Here is an 18,571-nt window from a genome sequence, read left to right as displayed (position 1 = left end):
GACGGGGGGCATCGCAAACAAGGGTGGCCTCCCATTAACGTATTCAATGGCATCTAGCATATTCCACACTCCAAACGGGTTATTTGACAAAATAATTTTCAGTAATAATCATAAAATGAAACAAATAATAATAAGGGCCACAAATAAACACAGTGAAAATTTTCTCTTACTGAATCGCAGATATATAATTCCAACAAAAGAATTACAATAAAAGATACTACTTTAGGTAAACAATTGTCCAGTATTTAATGAGTGAATTTTAATAAAACCAAACCATTTGCAAACAGCACAATTCAGGCAAATACTAAATTGTGCAAATGATGCTCTGTTTTATGCTTTGGATTTCCTCCTTAACTTTGAGGCAAACAACATTAATTTTAAAAGAATAATAAATTTTCACTTAAAAGATGTTATTTCAATTAAGTAAACTAATCCATATATGAATTTACTTAAAAAATGTGTTCTTACAAAACAAAAACATTCCCCATCACAGTTTGTTTCACTGCTTTAAAATGTAAACACAAATAAAAATTCCAAGCGGTCACAGAAAATGACGAATTGAAGTAACTCGAGATTCATTTCTTCTTTAAAACCTCTCTGCTGTCTGTGTTGATGGAAGGCTGCTGTTTAAACTCAGGAATAGGCGTACCTGGGAGATATTGCAGGTTCAGTTCCAGACCACAACAATAAAGTAAATATCACAATAAAGTGAGTCACACGCATGTTTTGGTTTCCCAGTGCATGCAACAGTTATACGGACACTATACTGGAGCCTCCTCAGTGTGCACTCTAAAAAAGCAGCATGTGTACCTTAATTAAGGTGTGACACAGAGACATGAATTAAGTGCATGCTGTTGGGAAACCATGCTAATACACTTGCTTGACACAGAGTGGCTACAAATCTTCAATTAGTAAAAAACACAGTATCTGCAGAGTGCAATAGAGCAATGCATAATAAAATGAGGTTTGCCCATATGTAGTACCACAGGAGCTGGAGACACGGACAGTACCTAAATCAGCTGGATTCTGAACAGTTACAAACTTGCAAAACAGATGCATGTGACTGAGCCCACATGTATTAAGGGTTGATGGAACATTTGGAAATTCTCTGTGTTGACTTCCATGCAACATATGATGTTTGTTTAAGAATAAGCAATAAAAGTGTGCTAATTTGAAGCTTATCCATATATTATTAACACTCGACTATAAAGGCCACAGTTATTTAGAACCTGGGCCAACAAAAGAGTTCTCTGGGAGAAGTATTTTATCATGATTCTATTTAGAATTTCCAGCGCACGGTGATAAGAAACAGCAGACTGACTTTTAGCTGGCGTGGTTGTTCCGAATTCCCCACAGGGTGCACCCTCGCTGCCCAGCTGGGCCGACCGCTCCCACCACCCCAACGGATCGTAGCGCTTTTCCTCCTAAGCCCCTCATTAGATGAAATTAATGTGCACACTCCATCTCCTGCAGAAGCTTGAGTGAAGGTTTTTTTGTTGTTGTATGCTGTATGGTGGGGGTCACATTTCATTATTTTTCCAAGTGAGTATCTCTTTATTACAGCACCATCTGTTGAATTTTTGTTTGTTTGTTTGTTTGGGGGGAAGTGAAAGGGCCGAGAATCGAACCTGGGTCTCCCACACGGCAGGCGAGAATTCTGCAATGAGCTACGCTTGCACCTCCTTTGAGTGAGTTTTTATGGGAAACCAAAAGAGCTTCAGGTGGGCAAAAACCTTGATTCCAGGCTGAGGGGTGTGGGGTGGTCGTGTGGGCAGGTGGTGGGCTGCAAGGAAAGGCTGGAAGCTGAGGGAGAGGACACGGTCTTCCCGGCAACTTCCCAAGTAACCTGCCCAGGGTCTGTCAACCAGGAAGGTAGGATTTGAACCCACGGCCTTGGCCCTTCACCACGTTGCCTCTTACCCTGGCTGCTAGCAGGGGCCCAGCCAGGAGGTTGGGGCTGAGATGTCTACTTCCAGGTCCTGGGCAGGGTCCCAGAAAGGGGGCGGTGTGATGGAGAAGTCATAAGATCTTGCCAACATGGCTGCCGTGGTTGATGCAAGGCAACACAAAATGGCCTAACCCGCGTCCGGCTTTCTTCCCGAACGGGCGGTGGTTCGCGCCAAAACACTAACCTTAAATCTGCCCTCCACGCTAGCAACGACAGCCACCAATCCCGTCCAACACATGTTCTTGCATGCTCCCAGCCTATATAAACCCATGCACTTCCTCAGTAAAGCAGACACCTTCCGCTCACCCCTGAGGGTTGCCTCCTGAGTCGTTTCTCCGTGACTGTGTGCTGTGTGCTGTGTGCTGTGTGACTGTGTGCTGCGTGCTGCGTGCTGTGTGTGCTGTGTGTGCTGTGTGTGCTGTGTGCTGTGTGACTGTGTGCTGTGTGTGCTGTGCGCTGTGTGGCTGTGTGACTGTGTGCTGTGTGCTGTGTGCCGTGTGCCGTGTGCCGTGCGCCGTGCGCCGTGTGACTGTGTGCTGTGTGCTGTGTGACTGTGTGCCGTGTGACTGTGTGCCGTGTGCCGTGTGCCGTGTGCCGTGTGTGACTGTGTGCCGTGTACCGTGTGCCGTGTGCCGTGTGTGCTGTGTGACTGTGTGCTGTGTGCTGTGTGTGCTGTGTGACTGTGTGCCGTGCGCCGTGTGCCGTGCGCCGTGCGCCGTGTGACTGTGTGCTGCGTGCTGCGTGCTGTGTGCTGTGTGACTGACTCAGAACAGCCACTTACCCCCAGCCATCAGCTTACCAACAGCGGTGGACATGACCAGCCCCCCATCCCTGAGTGGCCGTACCAGGCATGACATTTGAACACCGGTGTCAAGGCCAGTGCTTGCTTCTTAGAATTGGGGCACAAGGTCAGGGTCTCAGGACCAGAAACACACCTTAAGCAGAGGCCCTGAGCGTGGAGATGGGGATATGCGCTCCCTCCACGTGGGGCCAGGGTTGGGCTGGCCGAGGGAGCAGAACACTCCCCAAACCCAGAGGAAGGGGCAGGAGAGGGACGCGGGGACCTGACACCAGGCCGGGTCTGATGGGCACTCTGAGCCGGTCCTCTCAAGAACACTTATGAGAAAAAACCCAGAAATAACAATAACAACAAAAAAAGAACACCCATGAGAGTTCTGGAAGCCTTGCCAGAGGCAGGGTGGGGCCCCAGGCCGGGCACACACATGGCCTCCCAATAACCACCCCCCTCGCCGGCCCCACACACTCCAGGGACTTGGAATTTAACACCACAGTTCACCTTCTAAGTAGACCTTTGAGTACATTTCTCAGTGACTGAGAAGGCCAAATGCCTGGCTGTCTTTATTTCGGGCTAAAGTTACCTAAAAGGACTTTTTGGCCATTGGCATCTACAACTACTTCTGACACTAACTACCCAGAGTAAGGTCATACTCCGGAGGGGAGAGCATGCCCTCCTCAAGACCACCCTCACTCAGACACCCCCAGCAAGTTCAGGGGTGCCCAGAGCCATCCTCATGTCTGACCAATTAGCTACCAATTTGGGGTTTTCTTCCACCCCCTTTGGCTTAATAACTTTCCAGAACACCTCACAGAATTCAAGAAAACACTCTACTTTCATCATGATTGTAGCTTTATTATAGCAAAGGAGTTCAGGTGGGGACCAGCCAAATGCAGAGATGCACAGGACGGGGGCTCGGAGAGCCCCCAACTGCAAGCTTCTGTGTCCCTTCCTGTGGAGTCAGGACGTGCCTCACACACCTGCCCCTGGCACAGCGATGTGTGGTACTAATCAGGGAAGCCCTTCTGAGATTCAGTGTTCTTATCAGGGTTCCCTTCTGTAGGCATGATGGATTGCATCTATGCCCAGGGGATCGAACTCCACCTCCAGCACCCTTCCCTCCCCAAAAGTTGGGCTGATGGGCTCAAAGCCTCAACCCTTGAATCACATGCTTGGTCTTTCTGGCATGTGATTCCCGGCCCCCGCCCCCACTCCCCAAATGCCAGTGTGATGCCCCCCTAGCACCAAGTCATTTCATTAGCCTAAATCATCAGTTGTGGTCTGGAAGCCCTCCAGGAGTAACAAAGACATTCCTATCACTTGAGAAACTCCCAGGACTTAGAGTTTACCCTATCCCATCCCCACAACAACTGGGGCAAAGGCCAGGAATACTTTGGAAACCAAATTCCTTACTGCACAGCATCATCATCAACAGCACCAGAAGCACTTTGTTTACTCAGGAGATCCCTGCTGAGGACCTGCCCAGTGCCCCAGACTATCTGGGCGCTGGACAATTAGCACGAACCAAACAGGCTGATCCCGCCCTCATTGAGCTCAAGTCTAACCTTAGAGAGACACAATAAACAAAAGGCTGAGTTTGGGGAGTGCCAAAGAGCAGGAAGGCCCATCAAGAAAGATAAAGTCAGGGTAGGGAGACAAGAGGACAACAGGGGTGTTGTTTAGATGGGGTGGTCAAGAAAGGTCTTTGTGAGGGGGTGCATAGGAGCCTGTGGCAGTTTGGAGCTGTTTTGTACCCCAGAAAGGCCATGCTCTTTTTTTTTAATTTAGTTTAATTTTTTTAAGGAAGGAGGGAAGAAAAAGAAATAAAGAAAGAGAAAGAAAAAGAGAAGAAAGTAAAAGGAAGAGAGAAGGAGAGAAGAAGGCGGGAGGAGGGAGGGTAATGTGGACAGGAGAGCACCGCATTCCCCATCTGTCCACCAATCTTCACTCAGATCATCCTAAAGCAAAACATCAGAAGAAGTTGTACTGACTTTCCATCTGGGAGCTGATTACTTCTTGGAAGGTCACGTTCTTTTAATCCATTCTTGTGGGTGCAGACCTATTGTGGATGGAACCTTTTTTGTTAGGTTGTTTCAACTGGGATGTGAACCAGCCCATTCAAAGGATCTAAATCCTTTGCTGAACTCCTTTACTTAAAAAGTAGAAATGCAAAGAAAGAGAGCTTAGAGAGAAATGCTCCAGAGATGCTAAGAGAGAACACACAGCCACTCAAAGAGAAAGCCACTGGAATCAGAAGCTGAAAGCAATGGAATCCAGGAGAGAAGGCCCAGCAGACATCACCGTGTGCCTTCCCATGTGACAGAGGGACCCGGATGCCAGCAGCCCTTCCTCGGAGAAGGTATCTTCTTCTTGATGCCCTAATTTGGACATTTTCATGACCTTAGAACTATAAATTTGTAAACTAATAAATCCCCAATGAAAAAGCCAATCCATTTCTGGTATATTGCATTCCAGCAGCTTTAACAAACTGAAACAGAGCTGGTACTCCATTTCCTGACTCCCTGGCTCAAAGTGTCCAGACTACCTGGAGTCCAAGACCAAAGAACCCAGCCCAGTTTTGATCTGAACATCGTTGCAAGAAGTGATAAGCAAAAGGGTTTATCTGTTAAACCCTCTGCCCAATTATCTCCCACTTTCAGAGCCATGTCTGTGAAGAGGCAGGGAAAGGAAGAGACAACCACTGCCCTCAGGGAGGTGGGACAAGTGCTCATGGAAAGGGCATAAGGCTGGTACCAGAAGCAGAGGAGCCAATGCCAATTAATAAGATGCAAATGGACAATCTGTCAGGGAGTTGCAAGGGGACAGCTGTTTTCTGGAAGGGCAGCATCCATATCAAGGGTGTCCCCAGCTAGGATTTCTGAGCAGCAGCATGTTACAGACTTTTCAGTTCATGGGCAGCATAGCTGCTATATCTCTGACCAGAAGCATCCAATAACAGGCTACTCCAGGAAGATGTGAAGTGTGCACACTGCTCTGCGAAGGGCAAGTGATTCTACTACAAGTGCAGCCTGAAAGCCACAGTCTTCCCCAGTCAGGAAGTCAGAAGATAGTTCCATAAACCTTAGTGTCTGTATCTCACTGCTCCAAGCTCACACTTGTGTGATGGCAGAAAGTCTGGTTTTGTCAGGGTCATTTCTCCAGGATAGTCATGGGACTCTTCAGGGCAGTCACACATGAGCACAGACCCATCCTGGCCTTTGCACTCTACCACAGTCCCCGGCTCAACAGCCTCCAGCATCCTGCCACCATCAACCCATGAACACTGGAGTGAAGCCCAACGTCAGTGAATAGAAATGGTGCCATGATTTTGCCACCACTGGGAAACCTGAAACTCGGCATTGTTGCCTTTGCAAACAGAGAGAGGAAGCTGTTCATAGCACAGAGCATCAGGGTTGGTGCCTCAAAATCATACTCAGTTAGTCCTGTAGCTCTTCCACACCCATGTATGGTTTTCTAAGCTAGGGCCCCAAGAGGGTACATACTAATCAAGCCACCAGCTTGGATGGTTAGGATGGTTAGGTAGAGTCACCAACATGGCCCCTACCCTTGGTGGGGCCAGAGACACCACTCCCATTGTCTCTGCTGTCAGTGGCCAGCCCAGAGTTTTCATCCAGGTAGGGGATGCTGCTTCTACCCAACCACAGCTGCTGACCCCCCTCAGCAGAGATGTTGGCCAGTTAATTCACCCAGGAACTCCGCTTTTTCAAGAAGGAGCACGCTTCCTCCCACTCGGTCAAGGGTGTCCCCAGCTAGGATTTCTGAGCAGCAGCATGTTACAGACCATTCAGTTCATGGGCAGCATAGCCGCTATATCTCTAACCAGAAGCATTCAACAAGAGGCTCCGCCAGGAAGATGTGAAGTGTGCACACTGCTCTGCGAAGGGCAGGATTAGTGAGTGGGACTTACCCTTCCAAACACCTCTCTCACTTAGGTGAGTTCTCTTTCAGTGCCTGTTATTCTCCCATGTCACGTGGACTCCTTTGGACCCCACCTTCCATCTGCCCCTCCCCCTCCTTCCCTCAGACACACCTGTGTCCACACCCCAACTGGAGGCCAGTTCTAAGTCTTTGTCCCAGGAAACTCCCTGGTCCTTATGTAAATCAAGGGATGCATGTTGAGAGAGGTGATGCCCAACAACTCCAATTGTTAGAAACACCCAAATCTCAACATGGGCATATGAGGAGTTACAGACTGAGTCCCGTCTCTTGTCCAGGCAAGATACTCAAAAGGTGCACAGAGCTACCCCAGAGGCTGCTACCCTATGTCAATATTATGAAGGATGGGTCTAGGAAGGCCACATTTTCTATAGGGAGGGTGAGCATCTTGAAAAATAAAGTGCCTGTAAAGGAGTTTGGCTGAATTCACTCTGCTACATTACAAGCAATGGAGTATCACGCAGATGTTAAAAAGGGAGGGAAAAAAAAGGGCAGGCCACAGTGGCTCAGCAGGCAAGAATGCTTGCCTGCCATGCCCGAGGACCCGGGTTCGATTCCCAGTGCCTGCCCATGTAAGAAAAAAAAAAGGGAGGATCACTCTGAGTGGCTATAGAGTGATTTCCAGATGTTATCAAGTGAAAAAAAGCAAAGAACAGAAGGCAGCATGCTCCCTTGCATGTAAGAAAGAAGGGAAAATAATAAATTACACATATATCTGTTTATCATAACAAAAAGAAACACAGGAAGAGTAAACCTGAAAACAAGGAAGTTATTGACCTATGAGGAGTGGAAAGAATTGAGTGGAAAAGGCATGGGATGAAGTAACCCTTCTCTGAACATATATATTTTTGGGGGGGAAGGGTGCATTGTCCAGAAATCGAACCCTTGCCTCCCTCATGGGAGGTGAGCATTCTACCACTGAGCCATCGTGCACCCTTTGAACAAATATTTTTTAAACAATTTTGATTTTTGAAAACATTAATAGCCTTCAAATTAAAAAAAAAATTGAAATGAACAAGAATGGTTATGAAGGTAAAGACTTAAAATGGAAAGCAAATAGAAACCAACAGACCTAACTGTGTCCCAGATGGGGATCATAACCACACGGAGTGCAGGGCAGAAGGGGATGTAAAGAAGCAGTAATTAACAGCAGAAAAATCATCAACACCTTGACCAGATGATCAAAATTAAGCTCACCAAGGAGGGACAGATGGACTCATTTGCTTCCAGATGTAGCACCCCAGGTGATACTGTATTGTTACTGAGAACACATAATTCCAGTCTAATCATGGAGAAGCAGCAAAAACAAAATGAGAATTATTGTATTAAAAAAAAAACGAGGAGACTATATTCTTCAAAAATGTCACTATCCCACAAGACAAAATACTCAGCGGATGGCTCAGACTAAAAGAAGCTAAAGAGATGTGAAAAACAAATGCAGTACCCGTCCCTAGGGGTCCCGTACTGGAGGGGGAGATGCTACAAAGGACATTGTTAGATCAACTGAAAAACTGGGATTAGATAAAAGTACTGTATCGATGTAAATCTATAAAGTTGATAACTATATTGAGGTTATGTAAGAAAAAAATCCCCATTCTCAGGAAATACACATTAAAATATTAAGGATGAAGAACCATTGTGTATGTAACTTACCCTCAAATAGTTAAAAATAATTATGTAGGGACATATACATATGAGACATTTTACATACATGCATACATTCATACATAGAGACAGAGAGGGAGAGAGCTAAGTAACGGTGTAAATGGGGTAAACTATAAACAACAGGTAAGTCCGGGTGAAGTGTAGACAGCTATTCCTTGTCCTCTTTTTAATTGTGTCACTTTTTCAAAATTCAAAATTAGTACCAAACCAGAAGTTCTGAAATGTCTTTAGATTTGTCTCGCATTTGCATTCTCTGGCATGTTCACCTGCGCTGGTACTTCTGCTCATGCTGGCCGCACCAGGAGGTAAGAAGGCCAAGCATTGCCCTTACAGCTCCCATGTGATGGAGGAGGACGTTGAGGCACAAAGATGTTGAGTAACTTGTCAAGGCAAATGGGGCTGGGCCCTCACTTCCAGACGCCACGTCTGGGCTTCGCTAGACGTATATTCTCCAAATCCTACTGGAATCCATGGACAGTTCCTGCTAGTACCCTTTCTAGGAGGTGATAAGTCCCATAATTCTACTCCCATGAGTTTATGACCCAGCCTTTGAAAGAGTCTCCCTTCGGCAGTTCTAGGGCCTCCTCCCCCAGAGATGCAGCTGTCCCTCAGTGGTTTTCCTCAGCCCCGGTACATGCATTTATTCCAGAACCGATTGCAGTTATCTGTGATGATTTCCCATTTGTTTCTGTTTGCCTCCCCAAAGGGCAGAGGGACTACGTATTGTTCCTCTGGGAAGTTCTGCGCCTGGCTCTATGAATATTTGACAAATAAATGAATGTGTGGCTGAATGAAACCTCCTCTTATTTGACCTACACTCACCTCAATCAAGTCTCCAAGTGAGCCTTTCATGGTGGAATTGGAATTAAGCAGTATTAAAATTAACACTGTCCTGGCTGACATGCTTTCCTGGCTCCTTCCCTTTCTTCCCAGGGTGGAAGATGGAGGGTAGAGTACAGGTTGCAGGGAAGCAGCTTTGCATTTTTCTCTAATGCAATAAGGAAGAGCTTCATCCTAAAAGGGGAGGGAGGCCTGCTGGGCAACAGGAGGACAGCAGCAGGTTGCCCAAGTTTAAGGAATGGAGGGGACCGAGGAGTAGAGTTGGGGAGCAGAGGGGGCTAGCCTGGAACTGCTGCTCAACTTACAGATTCCATAGCAGTTCACCCCATAAGGAAAATAACTGTGACAGCTGCCTCCCCCATAAACGGAGCCCTCAAAAATAACTAAGGAAGGGGCATCACACACCCCTTCCTTATTGATATTCACTCTCCTGCTCCATCACGCTCAGGGGACTGGGGGCTCCAATCCCTCCAGGCTGGCTTTGTGCAGTGTGCGAGAAGATGGCACTTCCAAATAAACCCCTGGATTTGAGATAGGCTGAAATCTTATTTGAAGGGATTTGCTTTCGATTTCATTTTTTTAAATGCATTTTTAATAACAAGCCTATTCAATCAAAAGGGGGTATGTGACTGCTCAGAACAGCAGTGGGATCTTTCTCAATGTAATTTGGATCCTTTCCTACACCCGCTTCTTTTGATTCTGCCAGCTCAGATCTGTCTTCAGTTGGTAACTCATAAAACCTTGTTGTCAGTGGTGTGGAAGAAATTCAGTTAGGAGTATCCCTAAACACATCTCTACATCTATCCCTACAAAGCAGAAGTGTAATTCCCCATTCACTTGACAGCAATACGTGACATCGTGACATCGCACAGACTCCTTGCAAGTCCAGGGGCGTGGGGGGCCCTTGGGAGTCAGATGGGCCCAGCTCCTTCCCCCAGCGTAGAGACCCTCAGGGCCGATGACTGAGGCTACCCTGCACAGCTGGCTGCAGCCCTTCCTCCAGAGACAGTAGGAACCTGGGGTGGGCTGCCAACATTCCTGGTTTTTTGGATCATGGAAGAAGCAGTAAGACACATTCTTCAGTCTGGTGGATAGGTTCTGGGACTCCTGGGTCAAAACTCTCAAGAAAACGGGGAGACGACAGCAGCTGCTAACCTCTGGGTCGGGCTGCTAGCCGTGGGCATGGAAAAGGAATTCGGAGGGTTCAAGCCTGGAGAGATTTAGCAGATTTGAGTTAGACACAGGGTGCTTCTGCTCAGCTCCCCCCAGTTCAGAAGAGGGAGCTGTAAACCAGAAGGACAGGAATTCTGGGAGCAGCCCGTGAGAGCCCCCAACCCCCAACTCCCAAACCTGGGCAAGCCACAGGTGGGCAGGAGACAAAAGGAAGGGTGAGATGGGTACTGGAGGCTGCAGGCCCCCGAATGAGGCTGCACATGACAGAGTGGAGGCCAGTGACACGAGATGGGAGGGAGCAGATGAGAGGTGGGGCTACTGGAGCACAGAAAGGAGCAGCTGGGAAGAATTAGAGACCAGGGTGAGAGCGTGGGTGTAGAGCTGGCCTGGTCAGTGCCACCACAGCCGGGGTGGGCAGCTGGGGTTATGTTCAGATGAGCCCAAATCTGCCTCTCTGAAACTTCGCTCATGGGCTCAAGTTTGGTGACACATTCAATGGCTCTTTTCCTAGAAATGTTCTAATCCTAGCAGAGTTTAGATAATCTGGTAATTGTCTTCCGGTCTAGTGATGAGGCCAGAGTGGGGGGTCTAATCGAAGCAGATGATGTCTAAAATCCAGTATCTTCTCAATACAGCAAGCAGCCGGAGGGATGTCAAGGCTATATAGCGCTCCTCTGTTCAAACCTCCCCTTGGCATTCCATCGTGCCTTAAAGCCCAGTGGTGGGCACAAACTCCAGTGCCCTCTGCTCCCTGTTCCTTTTCTGACCTCCTCCCTTCCATCTTCCTCCTTCATGCTCCATTCCAGCTTCCCAGACTCACCCCTCTTCCTCCAGCACGCCAGGCACATGGGTTTTGCACTTGCTGTTTTGCCTATGCCTGGAATCTTCTCTCAGATGTCCACATGTCTCTTTCCTCACTTCCTTTAGTTCTTCATTCAGGTATCCTTTCTCAGTGAGGTGGATCCTGCCCGCCCTATTTAAAATTCAGCACACACAACCCTACTCCCTAACCCTCTACCCTGTCATATTTTCCTCCATAGAACTTATTACCATCTGACATACCAAACGTTTGAAGGATTGGTTTATTTGCTCCTGCCAGTGGAATATAAAGATCTGTTAGGGTTGGCATTGTTGTCTGTTTCACTCACCACTGACATACGAAGACCTAGAACAGCATCTGGCACATAGTGAGTACTCCAGCGAGGTTTGTTGGATGAATGAAGGCAAAGAAAGTGACAACTACTGGCCCCTAGCTTGACCGGCTCTGTAGGCCGAGTCAGATGATCTCTAATAGGGCTTTTCCAGACTTGCTCAGCTCAGCCCCTGGCAGTGGAAACATCCAGACCTGCCTTCTGCCCCCCCACCACCACCTGGCTCAACTTGCCCCACCCTTGAGACAACGGGGAGCCAAACCCACGGACCTCCCCTCAGCGTTTCCCACAGCCGTGGGTCCACCTGTCTCCAGGAGAACCTCCTTCAATTGACTTCAACGTGTTTCCCCCACAGCCTCTCTCTTTCAGACAAAAGCAATACCAACACCTTTTTTATAAAAACAAAAACAAAAACCTATACTCTTGTTTTCAGGCAAATAAGCCATCCGTTCAGCCAAAACAGGTGATCCAGTAGATGCAGGGGAAGCCAGCTCCCCCAGAAGGCTTATGGAACCCTCAGCAGGGGGCTGACCTGGCCCGAGACTTCCTACCATCAGCCTCATCACCATGCCAGGAAGAAGAAGAGTCCATTTTAGAGCAGGCTCCCTAAATCATAAAGGAACATATGCTTCCAGAATCATAAAGTACATGAAGACCCGGAAGAGAAATTCAGTAGACACGTGCCCCATTCTTCCAAGACAATTCTTTCAAGGCTCACTGATGTTAGCATCCAGAGCTGATGTCTCACAGCCCCACACAGACACAAGGGTTTCTCAGAGCAATAGAGCAAGGCAGGAACACCCGCTGGCTATCTGTCTCTTGACATTTCCAAGGAGGGGTTGCACCCCTAGCTTGGAAGATACATTCAAGCAGGTTTGGCATTTGAGATGCACCAACTGGTGGGAGCAAGGCTTTTGCCAGGTCATCTCTTGGAAGTGATGAGTGTTAAGCGGATGGGTTTCCCACCCAGCCCTGCAGCTCCCCTCGGCCAGTGGTCACAGCAGTTCTGGAAACCCAAGGCTGTAAGGAAGACCTGTGAGAATGCCAAGGAGGGAAACTGGCAGGAGAAACCATCCTAATCGAGCAACGTTTCCAATCACTCTGAGCCAAATTCAGTTGAAATGAGACACTTTTCAAAAACAATTTCGGGGTAAGTGGTGGAGAAAATAAGATCACCCTCAACACTTGGAGGAAAGAAAGGAGCAGCCGCAACGAGCCCTCATCCCTTCCGGCAGAGAGAGCCGGAGCAGAGGAGCAAGCCAGGCCTGGACAATGACTTGTGTGGGTTGTCATGACGATGAAATTGAACCGGGGATAAACAATAGCCACTCAGCCAGCGGCCTCACCTCTATACTGACCTGTCATTACAGCAGCAGCCGCCTGGACTCATGAAGGCTTGGGGAGCTGAGTAGCTCTCAGGGCAGGCTTTGATAACAGGCTAACACGAGGCCGGAAAGCAGCTGGGTCTTTTTGCCCCTTTTGGGGCAAAACTAGGGAATCGAACAGCATACTATAAAAGGTCCCCAGAACCTGTGAAGGGACAGCAGAGCACAGAAAGTTAATGGACCTGAGAACACAGGACAAGTCAGCAGGTAAGGCTAAGACATAGAACCTGGTCCTAAGTTCAAAATCCCTTGGAAATCACTGCCGACTGGGACAGCACCTCTAATGCCAGGGCTTCCTGGCATTCCTCACCAAATGAACCAAAGCAAAATTCCATTATTGTCTCTGTTAGAACTAGAAAAAAATCTCTTTGCAATTCTAAGGCAAATGCAAATATTCAGTTTCCGTGGCACTCTGCCACCCTCCACCCCCACCCCATTCATCTCTGGTTGCACAGCCTAAACTCCCACCTGCATCTGCAGGAACCGAGCACCAGGAAAGAGAATAGAATATGCCCCAAAGGGCCCAACGGGGCTTTAAAAAAAGGTATTGTTATTTATATTTAATAGCAGCTTCAGAAAAAGCTGCAGATCCGAGGGCATGGCAGAAATGTAAATGCTAACTGATTGTTATTCTTACAGAAACTTCGAATTCAAAAGTTTAATCATCCTCATTAGCATAATTTGGGTGACTTCAGTCCATAACCTTACCCTGGAGTTGATTATTTATGGCGCCCTGAACAGAAGTCGAAAATTAACTTTGATTTAATGTAACAATTCCATCCGCAATATAATTCATAATGCAGATACACTAGTCAAAAATAAATCAGGCTGCTTTGCCTATCTCAGAACAGGAAACCAAGAAAGGAATAAAAAGAGAATCCTTAATCCTTCATTTCTGTAGCTGTGCCGCTGTGCGTTCCATCGTCAAGTCTGGGCTTGTTCGGGGACCGACTTGGAGAAGGCTGGGAGCATCTGGGATGGAGAGAAATCTATGGATCAGATACAGCTGTGAGGAAATGGGGCACGAGGGAGTGGGTGGTCCCCCAGGCTGGGCATCGGGCTTCTCCTGAGGGTTTTATACAAGGAAGCAGCTTTCTAACAGAATGGAATGAGAAAAATCATCGCAGGGAACCGTGAAAGGTGTAAGGACTGTGGGGAGAGCGCTGTGTAGTATCTTGCATTTGTACAAGGTTGATCGGTTTACAGAGTGCATTATTTTATTTAATATCCTCAGCAGTAGATAGGGCAGATGAAAACTGAGGTCCAGTAGTTGAAGCAAATTGCCCAAGTCCCACAGCTGGTAAGAGGCAGCGTTGACCCTGGAATCCTGGCCTCCTGCCTCCACCTGCAGAGCTCTCAATTCATCAGCAGATGGAAGGAAAGGTGCCTGGCAAAGCAGACTGTCCCCTGGCAGAGGAAAACAGAGTCCTGTTGGAAACCTTTCCATGAAAAGCTTGGGGTAAGTTCAGTGGGTAGCAATGCCCCCAAGGGAGGCAGGAGCAAATTTCAAGGCATCACCAGCTCACCAATCTCCAAGAGCTCCAAGTGGTTTATATTACTCCTAGATGAAGAATTCAGGAAATATATGTTCCCCATGGACAGGGCAAAAATCTTTAAGGGAGCTCCCCTAGACAATGGACTCACAGACATCCAAGGATCATGTTTAGGCTTACCCCATCACATATACATTTATCTCTGAGACGTACTAAGTTCTCTACCAAGGAAGAAATATCTGGGTACCAAAGGACCCAGACTGGAATGGCCATGGAGACTCTTCCTTCATGCTAATTCTCTGTCTGGGCTGCTGAAGCTGTCCAGACGTGCCAAATTTTAGTGGCAACAGGTTTGCCTGCCAGTAACAAACATCCTCTACATCCTCCCCATAAGCATTTCCAGGCTGGGCAATGCCAACTCTCCCTTTTCCATGCCAGGCAGAGCTGAGGCTCACAAAGGGCAGCAGAGCAGTGTTCCAACACCCAGAGCCTTGCCCACGGGCTGGCAGGAAAGTGACCAAATTCAGATTCTGCCATTTAGCTCTTTGGCTTCTGCTCTGGAAAAGAACTGGCTGAGAAGTAAAAGCTGTCAGTAAAATATGAAATTGGGTTCTCCTCATCTCAGCTCAGCAGGGATAATCATGTGTTCGCTCATCTTCTTTGTGTGTGTTTGTGTGTGTGTACATGTATTATGTGCGTATGTGTGTACATGCTCACACACTCAATCACATATTTTAACAGTTTTAAAATTAAGAACGAACCAAGCCAAAAAGCTCATCATGAAAGAGAAAGTGCCCAGGGCCTTGCGTAAAATTGTGACCAGTCTTGGATTGGGTCACCATGATGCCAGAACAATGAATTGATTCATCCAACTAGAGCAACCAATTGGTTCCTCCAATTCAAACAACCACCTGATCCCACCAAGGGAAAAAAAATGTCGGTTGCTAGAGTCTTTGTTAACCAAACACTCAAGGAGTTGCCTGCATGGATCCTTTGCCGAGAACAATTTGTAATGCTTTATAGATACAGTTTTTGATTCACCTCTTTGAGGGTACCACTCTCCTGAAATAAAGGATGGAACATCTTGGTCTCTCCTGCTTCCATTTCTGGATATGAAACAACATAACAATTAGGGGCACATGGATTAAGCATCTACTATGAGCCAAGCACTCTTTTGTGTACTCTGGATACTTTCAATTAAGCCTCACAACAACTCTATGAAGTAGGTATTATTATCAGTCTGATTTTAAAAATGAGAAAATTGAGAACAGAGCAATTAAGTAAGTTGACCGAAGTTACCCACCTGGTAAGTGACATAGCCAAGCCCCTCCAGCCCTAGGTCTCTCCTGGCTTCCTCTTCCTTACACTTACTCAAACAAATGCAAATGTATCCCCACCTAGAATGTAAATATCTTGTTTATTCTTGGTTTGTATCTTACCTATGACCAGTGCCAGGGCCAAGGTACACAACAGGCTCCCAATAAAAGATGATTGAATAAACAAGTGATTGAAGCAATGAATCAGCCCCACCATAACTAGCCAAGGTTGGGTATCGGGGGGTGTGACCTTCCCAGCAGTCAGGTGCCAGGTGTACCACACCCTATGCTGTTGACAGAGGGAGCAGGAGGGCGGAGCCTAACTCCTGGATGTTTACTCTACGCCACCCCAAGTTAGTTCCCATCTGTCAGACGCTCTCCTGACGGGCCCCTGTGCAGTGAGCGCCCCGGACCTCTTGATACTGGTATAATGGTGTAGGCATCCAGACTCCATCTCGCCAGGTAGCTGTCAAAGCTGGGGAATGGATGGCTTTGGTGTCTTGGCAATCCTGCCAGACAAGTTTCTACCTGAACTTTGACTCTGCCAGTGACTAGGTGGAGAGATCAGAAGGGGAATCCAGGACAAGGACAGAGCTTTGTCATCTCTGATGCCCAACTATTAGGGCCAGGAGAAAAGGATGGGGATGGAAATCAGGCATTCTGGGGCAGGTAGGAAGCTCAGGTCCTCCAGCCATCCCCTTGCTTTTGCCAGTCCTGCACACAACCAGCCTGGGGTAGAACCGCTCTCATCTGCCCTTCCCTCTCCTCACTAACTAGTGGAAAGCAAGAGAAGAGAAACGGTGGTGGACTCCCTCTACTCCGTGAGGGAGAGGCGCTGGGCAGCCCCAGCTTGAGCCGAGGCAGCTGGGTCTCCCACTCGGCCTCCACCGGGAAAGGAAGTGCTTTCTGCTCTCCTGCACAGACCTCTTCAGAAGCTGCCCCTTCTACCATACAGCATTTTTCAAAAATATTCATGGACCCTTGCCAGGTACCAGGCACTATTTTAGGGGTATAGGTAGATCAGTGAGCGAAACAAAGATCTTTGCCCATGTGGAGTTTAGGATCCATCATATAGTAAGGAAATTAAATAATATATCATGATGTGAGGAATGTTATGAAAATGAAAAGTATATCAGGGTAAGGAGAATCATGTGTCCGGGGGTGGGGGCAGGCCATAGGGTTGGATGGGCAGTCAAGGAAGGCTCCAAGGAGAAGGTGAGGTTTGAAAGAAGACCTGAAGGCGGTGAGGGAGTGGACCAAACGCACATCTGGGGGGAAGATTTATTCTGGACAGAGGAAACAGCCAGTGCAAAGGCCCTTAGAGAAGAACATGTCTGGTGAGCTCACGGAGCCACAGAGGGGCCAGTGTGGCTGGAGGGCAGAGTGACAGGAGGTGACCACGGAGAGGTCCCAGGAGGGCAGATGGTGCAGAGCCGTGAAGGTCATTGCAAATATGTGAAAGGGTAGCCCCCGCAGGGCATCTGGCCGAGAAGTGACAGAATCCGACTGAGGTTATAAAGGGAAGCTTCTGCCTGTGCTTTGAGAACAGACGATAGAGGGGCAAAATTAAAAGCTGGGAGACCAGTTAGGAGGCTGTGGTCAAAACACAGGCCATAGATGATGGTGGCTCCACCCAGGGTGGCCTCAAGAGCAGATCCTGGATGGAGTCAGGCAAAGGGTGGAGATCCTACCCCCACTCCCACCCCCTACCCCCCACTGCCACCCGCAGGCAGGACAGGCTTGTTGCAGGGTTTTGGGTCCTTCTGCTCCTGACCCGGGGAAGTGCCCTCAGGACACTTCTCCTGGGGCCCCTTGGATCTCCAGTCCCTGCTAGAATAGTCTTGCTCTAGTGGGGGCTGGGGAAGATGGTGAGAAGGCCAAGTTCTATCCCGTCTCCAACATCTGGAGGAGACACTGGGGCTGATTGTGCAGACTCCTGGAGCTGCAACGAGGGGCATAAAGGAAGGAAATAAGGATCTCTTCCATAAGTACAGTCAGTGACGTGCTGGTAAATGGTTAACAACTGGTTCTGGGGAAGGTGGGGTGTATATATATTTGTTATAAATCTTGCTGATACAAAGCATGTGCAGTATATAATTTAAAAATAATAAAATATGCAATGGCCTCTGGAATTGTAAATTCCACATAACCAATTGATTCTCATAGAATGCTTTTGTGAATTTTTGCAGAACTCTCATATCTTTAACCAAACTATGGTTGTAACTGATAAATGAGTGTAGTCCCAACATGAGTGTGGGTTGATATTTTCATTTACATTGGCAGGTAAGAAGCAAGTGAAACAATGAAGATGTTCATTGGAACTTCATTCATTCATCAGTGACGTGCATGACTTCTCTGCTGCATCGGATAATCATTTTAAATGACCAGAAGACGATTTCCTCAATTCTTGGTGCTATTTACAATGTAATGGCTACAGACACAAATGCTTTTAAGTTTATCTGCACTATTAAGAATTTCTCCATCACTTTTTTTATGACTAGAAAATCAAGACAGTAAAGGAAGCCCTGATTTGAAGCATTTGCTGATGTCCGTGTTGTAACTAATCCCACTGTGGCTGACTTCAAGCTACCCAAGCGACATTATTTTGTATGGAGTTGGGAGAGAGACACCATTATATAGTATTTTCACCAAACAGATAGAATAAATGAAAATAGCATGCCAAGAGCATAGATAATAGTAAAGAGTAGTGAAATAATTAGGAAGTAATGAGTTTTAAGTATTTATTACCTTTGTGTTTAATATGACTTATTTAATCGTTAGTTTATATGATTAAATTTTTAATAATGACTTAGTTTATCAACCAGCTCTCAAAATTACTGAAAATTC

General features: G+C 47.3%; 1 long non-coding RNA gene across 1 annotated transcript; it reads right to left on the bottom strand.

Annotated features, from left to right (window-relative positions):
* Positions 1-543: 543 nt before the first annotated feature.
* Positions 544-15,780, bottom strand: LOC143643282 (uncharacterized). The gene is made up of 3 exons (XR_013156190.1): positions 15,712-15,780; positions 12,889-13,060; positions 544-649 (listed from the first exon to the last, which is right to left on the bottom strand). It is a non-coding gene; the product is annotated as an uncharacterized LOC143643282 (long non-coding RNA).
* Between the last annotated feature and the right edge of the window lie 2,791 nt (positions 15,781-18,571).

Source organism: Tamandua tetradactyla, chromosome 8 (assembly GCF_023851605.1).
Source record: "Tamandua tetradactyla isolate mTamTet1 chromosome 8, mTamTet1.pri, whole genome shotgun sequence".
Lineage (NCBI taxonomy): Eukaryota > Metazoa > Chordata > Mammalia > Pilosa > Myrmecophagidae > Tamandua > Tamandua tetradactyla.
The sequence above is the reverse complement of the archived record's forward strand: the minus strand, read 5'-3'. Positions and strand labels throughout refer to the sequence as shown.